The sequence below is a fragment of the Oncorhynchus mykiss genome, chromosome 9 (genome assembly GCF_013265735.2).
Source record: "Oncorhynchus mykiss isolate Arlee chromosome 9, USDA_OmykA_1.1, whole genome shotgun sequence".
NCBI lineage: Eukaryota > Metazoa > Chordata > Actinopteri > Salmoniformes > Salmonidae > Oncorhynchus > Oncorhynchus mykiss.
Window position 1 is genome coordinate 75,777,205 of NC_048573.1, and position 15,480 is coordinate 75,792,684.

A 15,480-nucleotide genomic window follows, 5' to 3' on the forward strand; every position below is an offset into this window, starting at 1 on the left:
GGACAAACACCTTCCTCTAGGTTCAGATTAAAGATATGACAGATAGGAGTGGCTATAGAGTCAGCTACCATCCTCAGTAGGAGTGTCTATAGAGTCAGCTACCATCCTCAGTAGGAGTGGCTATAGAGTCAGCCACCATCCTCAGTAGGAGTGGCTATAGAGTCAGCTACCATCCTCAGTAGGAGTGTCTATAGAGTCAACTACCATCCTCAGTAGGAGTGTCTATAGAGTCAACTACCATCCTCAGTAGGAGTGGCTATAGAGTCAGCCACCATCCTCAGTAGGAGTGGCTATAGAGTCAGCTACCATCCTCAGTAGGAGTGGCTATAGAGTCAACTACCATCCTCAGTAGGAGTGTCTATAGAGTCAGCTACCATCCTCAGTAGGAGTGGCTATAGAGTCAGCCACCATCCTCAGTAGGAGTGGCTATAGAGTCAGCTACCATCCTCAGTAGCTTTCCATCTAAGTTGTCAATGCCAGGAGGTTTGTCATTATTGATCGATAACAAAACAAAAAAAATCCACCTCTCCCACACTAACTTTACAAAATTCAAACTTACAATGCTTTTCTTTCATTAATCATTTCCTGTCTAAATTTGCCCACTTTGCCAATGAAGTAATCATTAAAATAATTGGCAACATCAAATGGTTTTGTGATGATTAAGCCAATTGATTCGATGAAAGATGGAGTTGATTTTGTCTTTCTGCCCAAAATGTAATTTAAATTACTCCAAAGTAAAGTTTTCCATCATTCTTTATATCATTGATCTTGTTTTCATAATACCGTTTATTTTTTATTTTTGTTGAGTTTAGTCACATAATTTCTCAATTTGCAGTGTCACACCCTGACCTTAGTTATCTTTGTTTTCTTTATTATTTTGGTTAGGTCAGGGTGTGACGAGGGTGGGTATATGTGTTTTGACTTGTCTAGGGTTTTTCGTATGTTTATGGGGCTTTTTTCCAGTCTAGGTGTTTTTATGTCTATGGTTGCCTAGATTGGTTCTCAATCAGAGGCAGCTGTTTATCGTTGGCTCTGATTGGGGACCATATTTAGGTAGCCATATGCCTTGGATAGTTTGTGGGTTATTGTCTGTGTAGTTGCCTTTGGCAGCACTCGTTGTGCGTAGCGTCACGTTGGTTTGTTAAGTGTTCTTTGTTTATTAAAAGGAAGAATGTATTCTCATCACGCTGTGCCTTGGTCTCTTCTATACAACGAATGTGACAGTAAGCCAGTCAGTCAGATGTGCAGCCAGACTTATTAGCCCCTCCTTTTGCCCCATCTCTTTCAACCATACAGTTTTTCAATTCCTCATCAATCCATGGAGCCTTAACAGTTCTAACAGTCCGTTTCTTAACAGGTTCTTGTTTATCAATAATTGGAAGAAGCAATTTTATAAATTCATCAAGTGCAGCGTCTGGATGCTCCTCATTAATCACATCAGACCAACAAATATTTTTAACATCATCCACATCACAGCTAAATCTTTTGTATGATCTCTTATACACTATTTTAGACCCAGCTATTGTAAACGTGTCTTTCCTGTATATAGCAACTATATTGTGATCACTGCATCCAATGGGTACGGATACAGCTTTATGTAACAGCCGTTGGTGGAAGAAGGTGAGGACCAAGGTGCAGCGTGGTACGTGTTCATCATTATTTAATAAAATAGAACACTGAATAGTGAAACAACAAAGAGAACAACCGAAACAGTTCTGTCTGGTGCAGACACACAAAAACAGAAAACAACTACCCACAAAAACCCAGTGGGAAAAAGCTACCTAAGTATGGTTCTCAATCAGAGACAACGATAGACCGGCCAAACAACAAAGAAATACAAAACATAGAAAATGAACATAGAATGCCCACCTTAGTCACACCCTGGCCTAACCAAAATTGAGAATATAAACCTCTCTGTGGCTTTTAGGGCGTGACACTTTAGTTCTACAGTATTAGTAAAAATGTGATCGATACATGTGGATGACCATGTTCCTGTAGAAAGTAGACCTCTCTGTTCACATCACATACACTATCAAGCATTTCACACACATTATCTAGATACTGACTGTTAGCACTCGGTGGCCTATAGCAACACCCCAAAAGAAAAGGCTTTAGATGAAGTGCCAAGTGAACCTGCAACCACAACAGTTCAATAACACTTGACATTAGATCTTCTCTAAGCATTACAGGGATATGACTCTGAATATACAGTATATACAGCAACACCTCCCCCATAAGCATTCCTGTATTTTCTGTAGATGTTATATCCTTGTATTGATGCTGCTGTATCATCAAAGGAATTATCTAAGTGAGTCTCAGAAATGGCTAATATATGAATGTTACCTGATGTTATCAAGTTATTGATTTCATGAACCTTATTTCTAAGGCTACATATATTAATATTTCCAGCCCGTTCCTGGGTAGCTTATTAGAGATAGACATAATAAGGAAAAGAGCAAACTAAGCAAGAGAAAACAAGTACATTCAGCAGTCGATGAATCAGTTGGTGTGTGTGTGTGTGTGTGTGGGTGTGTGTGTGTGTGTGTGTGTGTGTGTGTGTGTGTGCGTGTGTGCGTGTGTGTGTGTGTGTTGCTGGGTTGAAGCTACGAACCCATAGACTTGGCGTTCTCATTTATTCCAGGCTTCTGGGAGAAAGGGTGGACAATGAGCCTGTCATAGTGGATGTCCCCACGTGCTCCGGCAGCTTTCTTGGGATCAGTTCTACTCTTCTGGTGGCGCACAGCTTCAGGATAGTCCTGACGTTCCTCTCAAGTTCTTGGTTATTTCCAGAACACCTACCTTGTCCTTGAACCTCAGGAACTTGACCAGTATTGGCCTAGGCCTGTCACCTGGGCCTGTCACCTAGGCCAGTGGTGGGTTTTCCAGTCCTGTTGGAGCGCTTCACCTCAATCTGGCTGTGGTCCATCTTCAGTTTCTCAGAGATACCCTCACTTTGTCCTCAGACTCGGCCCAGGTCTCATGTGGAGATTCTGCAAATCCGTCCACAACCATGTTGTTCCTCCTTGATTGTCCCTAATCTGATTAATCTGTCGTTGTTATCATGTAACAGTAGCACACAGAACTGATGTCCTCTCTCAATGACTTACAGATTGCTTTTCACCTTGCTGTTCTCCTGTTTAAACTCATCGAGCTGACCCTAGGAGAACTGAAAATTCTTCTTCAGGTCCTGGATCTCTCTGGTCAGGTCGTCCATTCTTTTATTAGTTGAATCCATCAGTATTTGGAAACTTGAAGGTATTTTCTTGTTGTTGTAACAACTGATTGTAGAATTATTTTTGTTTGTTTAAAATATCCACATGCCCGGGACAATCCGTGGTCCCAGCCACAAGGGCTAACTGTGTTGCGGGCTACGTTCAATCCCCCAAGGAAACCCTGCCAGCTTTGATAGCCAGCTAGTAGCTAGGCTAGCTGCTATGCTAAGCAGCTCCTCGGGCCCTTGGTAGGCAGGATCCCTGGACAGATAGTAGCGGTCCCAGCACAAGATGCCAACCACGTTGCGGGAATCAAATTCAAATGGTAGCTAGTAACCAAACATTTTCAATAGAACACTTTTTTCCAGAGACGTTTCAACAAACTGAGCTGTCCCTCATTCCGCGTTCAACAGGAGAGTAGGGAAACACAGGAGAGAGCTGCTCGTCAGAAAGGTAAGGTAGAAGAACCAGTATAAAACAAGAGAGAGCTGCTCGTCAGAAAGGTAAAGTAGAAGAACCCGTATAAAACAGGAGAGAGCTGCTCGTCAGAAAGGTAAGGTAGAAGAACCCGTATAAAACTGGAGAGAGCTGCTCGTCAGAAAGGTAAGGTAGAAGAACCCGTATAACACAGGAGAGAGCTGCTCGTCAGAAAGGTAAGGTAGAAGAACCCGTATAAAACAGGAGAGAGCTGCTCGTCAGAAAGGTAAGGTAGAAGAACCAGTATAAAACAGGAGGGAGCTGCTTGTCAGAGAGGTAAGGTAGAAGAACCTGTATAAAACAGGAGAGAGCTGCTCGTCCGAGAGGTATGGTAGAAGAACCAGTATAAAACAGAAGAGAGCTGCTCGTCAGAGAGGTAAGGTAGAAGAACCAGTATAAAACAGGAGAGAGCTGCTCGTCAGAAAGGTAAGGTAGAAGAACCCGTATAAAACAGGAGAGAGCTGCTCGTCAGAAAGGTAAGGTAGAAGAACCAGTATAAAACAGGAGAGAGCTGCTTGTCAGAGAGGTAAGGTAGAAGAACCAGTATAAAACAGGAGAGAGCTGCTCGTCCGAGAGGTATGGTAGAAGAACCAGTATAAAACAGGAGAGAGCTGCTTGTCAGAGAGGTAAGGTAGAAGAACCAGTATAAAACAGGAGAGAGCTGCTCGTCCGAGAGGTATGGTAGAAGAACCAGTATAAAACAGGAGAGAGCTGCTCGTCCGAGAGGTATGGTAGAAGAACCAGTATAAAACAGGAGAGAGCTGCTCGTCAGAGAGGTAAGGTAGAACCAGTATAAAACAGGAGAGAGCTGCTCGTCAGAAAGGTAAGGTAGAAGAACCAGTATAAAACAGGAGAGAGCTGCTCGTCAGAAAGGTAAGGTAGAAGAACCAGTATAAAACAGGAGAGAGCTGCTCGTCAGAGAGGTAAGGTAGAAGAACCAGTATAAAACAGGAGAGAGCTGCTCGTCAGAAAGGTAAGGTAGAAGAACCAGTATAAAACAGGAGAGAGCTGCTCGTCAGAAAGGTAAGGTAGAAGAACCAGTATAAAACAGGAGAGAGCTGCTCGTCCGAGAGGTAAGGTAGAAGAACCAGTATAAAACAGGAGAGAGCTGCTCGTCAGAAAGGTAAGGTAGAAGAACCAGTATAAAACAGGAGAGAGCTGCTTGTCAGAAAGGTAAGGTAGAAGAACCAGTATAAAACAGGAGAGAGCTGCTTGTCAGAAAGGTAAGGTAGAAGAACCAGTATAAAACAGGAGAGAGCTGCTCGTCCGAGAGGTAAGGTAGAAGAACCAGTATAAAACAGGAGAGAGCTGCTCGTCAGAAAGGTAAGGTAGAAGAACCAGTATAAAACAGGAGAGAGCTGCTTGTCAGAAAGGTAAGGTAGAAGAACCAGTATAAAACAGGAGAGAGCTGCTTGTCAGAAAGGTAAGGTAGAAGAACCAGTATAAAACAGGAGAGAGCTGCTTGTCAGAAAGGTAAGGTAGAAGAACCAGTATAAAACAGGAGAGAGCTGCTCGTCCGAGAGGTAAGGTAGAAGAACCAGTATAAAACAGGAGAGAGCTGCTCGTCAGAAAGGTAAGGTAGAAGAACCAGTATAAAACAGGAGAGAGCTGCTTGTCAGAAAGGTAAGGTAGAAGAACCAGTATAAAACAGGAGAGAGCTGCTTGTCAGAGAGGTAAGGTAGAAGAACCAGTATAAAACAGGAGAGAGCTGCTCGTCAGAAAGGTAAGGTAGAAGAACCAGTATAAAACAGGAGAGAGCTGCTTGTCAGAAAGGTAAGGTAGAAGAACCAGTATAAAACAGGAGAGAGCTGCTCGTCAGAAAGGTAAGGTAGAAGAACCAGTATAACACAGGAGAGAGCTGCTCGTCAGAAAGGTAAGGTAGAAGAACCAGTATAAAACAGGAGAGAGCTGCTCGTCAGAGAGGTAAGGTAGAAGAACCAGTATAAAACAGGAGAGAGCTGCTTGTCAGAAAGGTAAGGTAGAAGAACCAGTATAAAACAGGAGAGAGCTGCTCGTCAGAAAGGTAAGGTAGAAGAACCAGTATAACACAGGAGAGAGCTGCTCGTCAGAGAGGTAAGGTAGAACCAGTATAAAACAGGAGAGAGCTGCTCGTCAGAGAGGTAAGGTAGAACCAGTATAGGGATGGTTTTGAAGGAGAGAAATAAGAAAAGAGAAAGTACGAAGGAGGGCAGGTCAGGTAACGCAGAGTATAGTTGCTGAAGAAGAGAGCAGATAGAAGGGACGGGAAAGACAACATGGATGGAGGAGTGCAGCTAAATGCTGACTGGCTAATGAAGGATGACGCTCCAGTGCCCTCGCGTCTGATCGGTCATCACAGTGTCGGAACCCCAAGATACATAGACCAGCCATCCAGATTCATTGGTAAATACCACTGATTGTCACGTTCGTCGTAACGAGGAGACCAAGGCGCAGAGTGATTGGAACACATTCTTCTTTAATTAAAACAAAGAACACTTAAACTAACCAACAAAACGAACGTGAAGCTATAAACAACTAGTGCTGACAATGCAACTACACATAGACAATAACCCACAAAACCAAACATGGAAAATGGCAACCTAAATAGGATCCACAATCAGAGACAACGATAAACAGCTGTCTCTGATTGGGAACCAATTCAGGCCACCATAGACCTACGTATACCTAGACAATACGCCAAAACTCCATAGATATACAAAAAACCCTGGACAGGACAAAAACACATAGACAATACAAAAACTAAACCAACCTTCCTTGTCACACCCTGACCTAACAAAAATAATAAAGAAAAACTAAGATCAGGGCGTGACACTGATATCATCGACAAATCGTCTGTTGAAGTCCAGGAAAACAGGACTTCAAGGAAAACTCTCGATTGCAAATGATGCGTAATTTGTCTACCGATCTGCAATAGGGATTGACAGTCTTTAACACCACATGGCAGACCTACAGTAAGTGTCCATAGTTACGGCTCACGTATCACCCATTGGTTGGTATGGTGATGAACACCAAGGTAACAATACATTCCAAACGATGTGTCATTGTGTACAATCCCCCCCACCCAAAGAAAATATTGTAAGGCCCCAAAAATAGATTAATCAATTATGGTTAAATGGTTTAATGGTTTAATGGTTAAACACATTGATTGTTTTAGGTTAAAACACCAGCAGAATCATGCTATACACATTTTGTGGATAATTAATGCAGGCTAGATTACCTATGAATAATGATTACTCACTACAGTCACTTCTCTGATATAACCTTACAGAACCAACCCTTCCAGTGTTGCAATGTTGGGTACAAATTAACCAGGAGATCAAACCTTCCAACTGACTTTTACATCTCTCTCTCTGTCTCTCTCTCTCTTTCTCTCTCTCTCTGTCTCTCTCTCTGTCTCTCTCTCTCTTTCTCTCTCTCTCTCTCTCACTCTGTCTCTCTCTCTTTCTCTCTCTCTCTCTCTCTGTCTCTCTCTCTGTCTCTCTCTCTCACTCTGTCTCTCTCTCTTTCTCTCTCTCTCTCTGTCTCTCTCTCGCTCTCTGTTTCTCTCTCGCTGTCTCTCTCTCTGTCTCTCTCTTTCTCTCTCTCTCTCTCTCTCTCTCTCTCTCACTCTGTCTCTCTCTCTCTCTGTCTCTCTCTTTCTCTCTCTCGCTCTCTGTTTCTCTCTCGCTGTCTCTCTCTCTCTCTTTCCCTCTCTGTCTCTCTCTCTCTCTCTTTCTCTCTCTCTCTTTCTCTCTCACCCTCTCACTCTTCCTCTCTCTCTCTCTCCTCTCTCTCTTTCTCTCTCTCTCTCCTCTCTCTCTCTCTTTCTCTCTCTCTCTTTCTCTCTCACCCTCTCACTCTTTCTCTCTCTGTCTCTCTCCTCTCTCTCTCTCTCTCTCTCGCTCTCTCTCTCACTCTCTCACTCTCTCACTGACTCACTCACAAACACACACACACACACACACACACTCTCTCTCTCTCTCTCTCTCTCTCTCTCTCTCTCTCTCTCTCTCTCTCTCTCTCTCTCTCTCTCTCTCTCTCTCTCTCTCTCTCCTGCAAACAAATGCACTTGGACACACATACACACTCTCTCTGTTCCACATTTTCACATACAGTGCATGCTTAGAGCACATTTGCAGATATTTGTAAGAAACAGTGACAGCTGAGCCTTTTCCAGACATAAAGCCTGTATCATAATGCTCATACTTCATCTACACATCTATACCACTATACTGATATACCGGTATACTGATCGATACTACTATACTAATATACTGCCATACCGCTATACAAATCTATACCACTATACTGATATACCGGTATACTGATTGATACTACTATACTAATATACTGCCATACTGCTATACAAATCTATACCACTATACACATCTATACCACTATACTGATATACCGGTATACTGATCTATACTACTATACTGTTATACCATCTACACTACTATGCTGATATACTGATATATACTACTAAACTGATATACTGATATACTAATCTATACCACTAAACTGATATACTGATATATACTACTAAACTGATATACTGATATACTAATCTATACCACTAAACTTATATACTGATATATACTACTAAACTGATATACTGCTATACTAATCTATACCACTAAACTGATATACTGATATATACTACTAAACTGATATACTGATATACTAATCTATACCACTAAACTGATATACTGATATATACTACTAAACTGATATACTGATATACTAATCTATACCACTAAACTGATATACTGATATATACTACTAAACTGATATACTGCTATACTAATCTATACCACTAAACTGATATACTGATATACTGATCTAAACAACTACACCATTAAACGGATCTATACTCCTACACTGCTATACTGATCTATACTACTATACTACTACATTGTTATACCGATCTTTACTACTATACGTCTATATCGCTATACTACTATACCACTATACAACGATACCACTATACAACTATACTAATATGCTGCTATACTACTATACCGCTACAGTGTTATAATTCTATACTGCTATACTGCTAAACTGATCTATACAACTATACTACTATACAGGTCTATACTACCATACTGATCTATTCTACTATACTGTTATACCGATCTATACTACTATACTACTGCACTGTTATATTGTTATACCGATCTATACTACTATACATCTATATCGCTATACTACTATACCACTATACAACGATACCACTATACAACTATACTAATATGCTGCTATACTACTATACCGCTACAGTGTTATAATTCTATACTGCTAAACTGATCTATACAACTATACTACTATACAGGTCTATACTACCATACTGATCTATTCTACTATACTGTTATACTGATCTATACTACTATACAACTACACTGTTAAACTGTTATACCGATCTATACTACTATACTGTTATGCTACTATACTGCCATACCACTATAGAACTATATACTACTATACTGCTATAGTACAACATACTGCTGTACTGCAATACTGTAATACTGTTTTACCTATCTGTCCTGCTATACTGCCAAACTGCTATACTGCTATACAATTATACTGCTATACCGCTATAATGATATACTACTATACTACTATATTGTTATTGTTGCCTTTTGCACACAATGTATATAGACTCGTTTTTTTCTACTGTGTTATTGACTTGTTTATTGTTTACTCCATGTGTAACTCTGTGTTGTTGTCTGTTCACACTGCTATGCTTTATCTTGGCCAGGTCGCAGTTGTAAATGAGAACTTGTTCTCAACTTGCCTACCTGGTTAAATAAAGGTGAAATATATATTTTTTTTTTAAGTATACTGCTATACTGTTATACCACTATACAGCTGCACTAATATACTGATGTACAGATATACTACTATACTGATGTCCAGATATACTACTATACTGATGTACAGATATACTACTATACTGATGTACAGATATACTACTATACTGATGTACTGATGTACAGATATACTGCTGTGCTACTATACTGATATACTGACATACGGATATACTACTATAATGGTATACTGAACTGTACTGTTATATTGAACTATGCTGCTATACTGAACTATACTGCTATACTGAACTATGCTGTTATACTGAACTATACTGGTATACTGAACTATACTGCTATACTGAACTATACTGTTATACTGAACTATGCTGTTACACTGAAATATGCTGTTATACTGAACTATACTGTTATACAGAACTATACTGTTTTACTGAACTATACTGCTGTACTGTTATACTGAAATATACTGCTATACTGAACTATGCTGTTATACTGAACTATACTGCTATACTGAACTATACTGTTATACTGAACTGTGCTGTTATACTGAACTATACTGTTATACTGAACTATACTGTTATACTGAACTACACTGTTATACTGAACTACACTGCAAACTGAACTATACTGTTATACTGAACTACACTGCAAACTGAACTATACTGTTATACTGAACTATACTGTTATACTGAACTATACTGCTATACTGTTATACTGAACTATACTGCTATGCTGCTGTACTGAACTATACTGTTATACTGAACTATACTGTTATACTGAACTACACTGCAAACTGAACTATACTGTTCTACTGAACTATACTGTTATACTGAACTATACTGTTATACTGAACTATACTGCTATACTGTTATACTGAACTATACTGCTATGCTGCTGTACTGAACTATACTGTTTTACTGAACTATACTGCTATACTGAACTATACTGTTATACTAAACTATACTGTTATACTGAACTACACTGATATACTGAACTATACTGCTCACACTGAACTATACTGCGATACTGAACTATACTGCTATACTGAACTATACTGCTATACTGAACTATACTGTTATACTGAACTATGCTGCTATACTGAACTATACTATTATACTGAACTATACTGCTATACTGAACTATACTGTTATACTGAACTATGCTGCTATACTGAACTATACTGTTATACTGAACTATACTATTATACTGAACTATACTGTTATATTGAACTATACTGCTATACTGAACTATGCTGCTATACTGTTATCCTGAATTATATTGTCATACTGAACTATACTGTTATACTGAACTATACTGCTATACTGAACTATACTGTTATACTGAACTATACTGTTTTACTGAACTATGTTGCTATACTGAACTATACTGTTATACTGAACTATACTGTTATACTGAACTATAATGTTATACTGAACTATACTGTTATACTGAACTATACTGCTATACTGAACTATACTGCTATACTGTTATACTGATATACTGAACTATACTGTTATACTGAACTATACTGTTATACTGAACTATACTGCTATACTGAACTATACTGCTATACTGTTATACTGATATACTGAACTATACTGTTATACTGAACTATACTGTTATACTGAACTATACTGCTATACTGAACTATACTGTTATACTGAACTATACTGTTATACTGAACTATACTGTTATACTGAACTATACTGTTATACTGAACTATACTGCTATACTGAACTATACTGCTATACTGTTATACTGATATACTGAACTATACTGTTATACTGAACTATACTGTTATACTGAACTATACTGCTATACTGAACTATACTGCTATACTGTTATACTGATATACTGAACTATACTGCTATACTGTTATACTGATATACTGAACTATACTGTTATACTGAACTATACTGTTATACTGAACTATTCTGTTATACTGAACTATACTGTTATACTGAACTACACTGTTTTACTGATATACTGAACTATACTGCTATACTGTTATACTGAACTATACTGTTATACTGAACTATACGGCTATACTGTTATACTGACCTATACTGTTATACTGAACTATACTGTTACCCTGAACTATGCCGCTATACTTAACTATCCTGTTATACTGAACTATACTGCTATGCTGAACTATACTGTTATACTGAACTATACTGTTATGCTGAACTATGTTGCTATCAGTATAACAGTATAGTTCAGTATAAGAGTATAGTTCAGTATGACAGTATAATGCAGGATAACAGTATAGCAGCATAGTTCAGTATAGCAGTATAGTTCAATATAACAGTATAGTTCAGTATAGCAGTATAGTTCAATATAACAGTATAGTTCAGTATAACAGTATAGTTCAGTATAACAGTATAGTTCAGTATCGCAGTATAGTTCAGTGTGAGCAGTATAGTTCAGTATAGCAGTGTAGTTCAGTATAACAGTATAGTTCAGTATAACAGTATAGTTCAGTATAGCAGTATAGTTCAGTAAAACAGTATAGTTCAGTATAACAGTATAGTTCAGTAAAACAGTATAGTTCAGTACAACAGTATAGTTCAGTATAGCAGTATAGTTCAGTAAAACAGTATAGTTCAGTATAACAGCATAGTTCAGTATAACAGTATAATTCAGTATAACAGTATAGTTCAGTACAACAGTATAGTTCAGTATAGCAGTATAGTTCAGTAAAACAGTATAGTTCAGTATAACAGTATAGTTCAGTAAAACAGTATAGTTCAGTATAACAGTATAGTTCAGTACAACAGTATAGTTCAGTATAACAGTATAGTTCAGTAAAACAGTATAGTTCAGTATAACAGTATAGTTCAGTACAACAGTATAGTTCAGTATAACAGTATAGTTCAGTAAAACAGTATAGTTCAGTATAACAGTATAGTTCAGTATAACAGTATAATTCAGTATAACAGTGTAGTTCAGTATAACAGTATAATAGTATAGATCAGTATAACTGAACTACACTGTTATACTGAATTATACTGTTATACTGAATTATACTGCTGTACTGAATTATACTGTTATACTGAACTATACTGCTGTACTGAACTATACTGTTATACTGAACTATATTGGTATGTTGAACTATACTGCTATACTGAACTATACTGTTATACTGAACTATGCTGTTATACTGAACTATACGGTTATACTGCACAATGCTGTTATACTGAACGATACTGTTATACTGAACTATACTGCTCACACTGAACTATACTGCGATACTGAACTATACTGTTATACTGAACTATACTGATATACAGCTATTCAACTACACTGATACGCTACTATACAGCTGTACTGCTATACTAATATACTACTATACTGATATGCTACCATACTACTATACTGCTATACTACTATACTACTATACTGCTACACTACTATACTGCTACACTACTATACTACTATACTGATATACTACTATGCTGATGTACTACTATGCTGTTACACCACTATACTACTATACCGATATACTACCATACTACTATACCACTATACTACTATACTGCTATTCTACTATACCACTATTCTACTATACTCCTATTCTACTATACTGATATTCTACTATACTGCTATTCTATTATGCTGCTATTCTACTATGCTGCTATTCTACTATACCACTATTCTACTATACTCCTATTCTACTATACTGATATTCTACTATACTGCTATTCTATTATGCTGCTATTCTACTATACCACTATTCTACTATACTCCTATTCTACTATACTGATATTCTACTATACTGCTATTCTATTATGCTGCTATTCTACTATGCTGCTATTCTACTATACCACTATTCTACTATACTCCTATTCTACTATACTGATATTCTACTATACTGATATTCTACTATGCTGCTATTCTACTATACCACTATTCTACTATACTGCTATTCTATTATGCTGATATTCTACTATACCACTATTCTACTATACTGATATTCTACTATACTGCTATTCTATTATGCTGCTATTCTACTATACTGATATTCTACTATACTGCTATTCTACTATGCTGCTATTCTACTATACCACTATTCTACTATACTGCTATTCTACTATACCACTATTCTACTATACTCCTATTCTACTATACTGATATTCTACTATACTGCTATTCTATTATGCTGCTATTCTACTATACCACTATTCTACTATACTGATATTCTACTATACTGCTATTCTACTATACCACTATTCTACTATACTGCTATTCTACTATACTGCTATTCTACTATACTGCTATTCTACTATACCACTATTCTACTATACTCCTATTCTACTATACTGCTATTCTATTATGCTGCTATTCTGCTATACTGATATTCTACTATACTGCTATTCTACTATACTGCTATTCTACTATACTGCTATTCTACTATACCACTATTCTACTATACTCCTATTCTACTATACTGATATTCTACTATACTGCTATTCTATTATGCTGCTATTCTACTATGCTGCTATTCTACTATACCACTATTCTACTATACTCCTATTCTACTATACTGATATTCTACTATACTGCTATTCTATTATGCTGCTATTCTACTATACTGCTATTCTACTATACTGCTATTCTACTATACTGCTATTCTACTATACTGCTATTCTACTATACTGCTATTCTACTATACCACTATTCTACTATACTGCTATTCTACTATACCACTATTCTACTATACTGCTATTCTACTATGCTGCTATTCTACCATACTGCTATTCTACTATACTGCTGTACTGCTATACCACTATACTGATATACTCCTATACTGTCAAACTACTATACTGATATACTACTATATGCCTACTGCAGTTCATCCACCATCACAGGCCTTTGGACAAAACCGACAAACAATATTACTATGCCCACATATGCTGCTGCTGCAGGCTATTGCAACACGGAGTTATGTTGAAAGGGGTATCAATAATTGTAAATAAATGCTTGGTAATCCCTGGCCAGATGTGTTGAAGGCATCAGACGGTTCAATTTGGATAGCCTGCGGCATAGGGGAGAGTTTTATCAGCAGAGAGCATAGGGGACCCATTGTACATCTTATAAGGGTAAAAGCACTAGTAAAAGGCGAGTCTGATCGGCGGAGCAAATGCAGCGTATTGGAGCACAATAGGCGATGACATAAATGAACCACATCATAGTCTAACCTCCTCGCTCGCTTCATTACGACAGCATGTTCTGAATACAGCGTATTGTTGAATACATGGTGAAAATTGGAACTTAGCATATGGCAATTAGACAAAAACAGCCTTAAAACAAAAAAAACACGTTGCAAAATGCACATTTGCTTCAACGGCATACCTTCATAATTCCAGCCTTGTTCCTGCCGCGATGTTTTTCCTCGTTGCAGCTAACGCCAGCTATATAATTAATATATATAGTCCAATCTTATTTATTAGTCCCTTGGTGTGCCGCGTACTGCTGCCTGACTAGTCACCGCAGGCTGTGCTCTATGACATTAGATAGGTAAAAATCCATTGCACTGCGCAGGCAGATAGACAATGAACATAGCTGGTAAGATTTGAAAGAAAGAGTGGATCCGCGCCGCGGTAGGGGCGGCGGTGAAAGCGTCTCTACGGCTGCTGCTGACTTTCCGACGCGGTAGCCATGCTCGCGGGCGGTATTAGCCTAATGGCACCAGTGTAACACACATCAGAATTGCAGCGCATTCACTGTTTTTACTCCCTCTGTCCCCATAGGCGAAGGCAATACGGAGACGGTGATACGAGGAACAAACGGGGAGTGGAGAGAGAGAGAGAGAGAGAGAGAGAGAGAGAGCAGATCGAGCAAGTAGGGGAGGGAACATAGCGTGAAAGAAAGAGAATGCTCCCTTCAATCAGTGAGGATTGGATACTGTGCTATGCTATAGCGACACCTGTATCGGTGTGTACTGATCATTGCATATCTAGAAATGCAGTACCTTACTGTGTTCATTT

The 15,480-nt window shown here is 38.3% G+C and overlaps 1 protein-coding gene across 3 annotated transcripts in view; it reads right to left on the minus strand.

Annotated features, from left to right (window-relative positions):
• LOC110531286 (membrane-associated guanylate kinase, WW and PDZ domain-containing protein 1-like) overlaps positions 1-15,268 on the minus strand; it is a 130,255-nt gene extending 114,987 nt beyond the window's left edge. For all 3 annotated transcript variants that reach the window (XM_036989056.1, XM_036989055.1, XM_036989053.1), the window contains exon 1: positions 14,846-15,268. The gene's annotated coding sequence lies outside the window, so the exon portion shown is untranslated. The remainder of the gene's footprint in view (positions 1-14,845) is intronic.
• Positions 15,269-15,480: the final 212 nt, after the last annotated feature.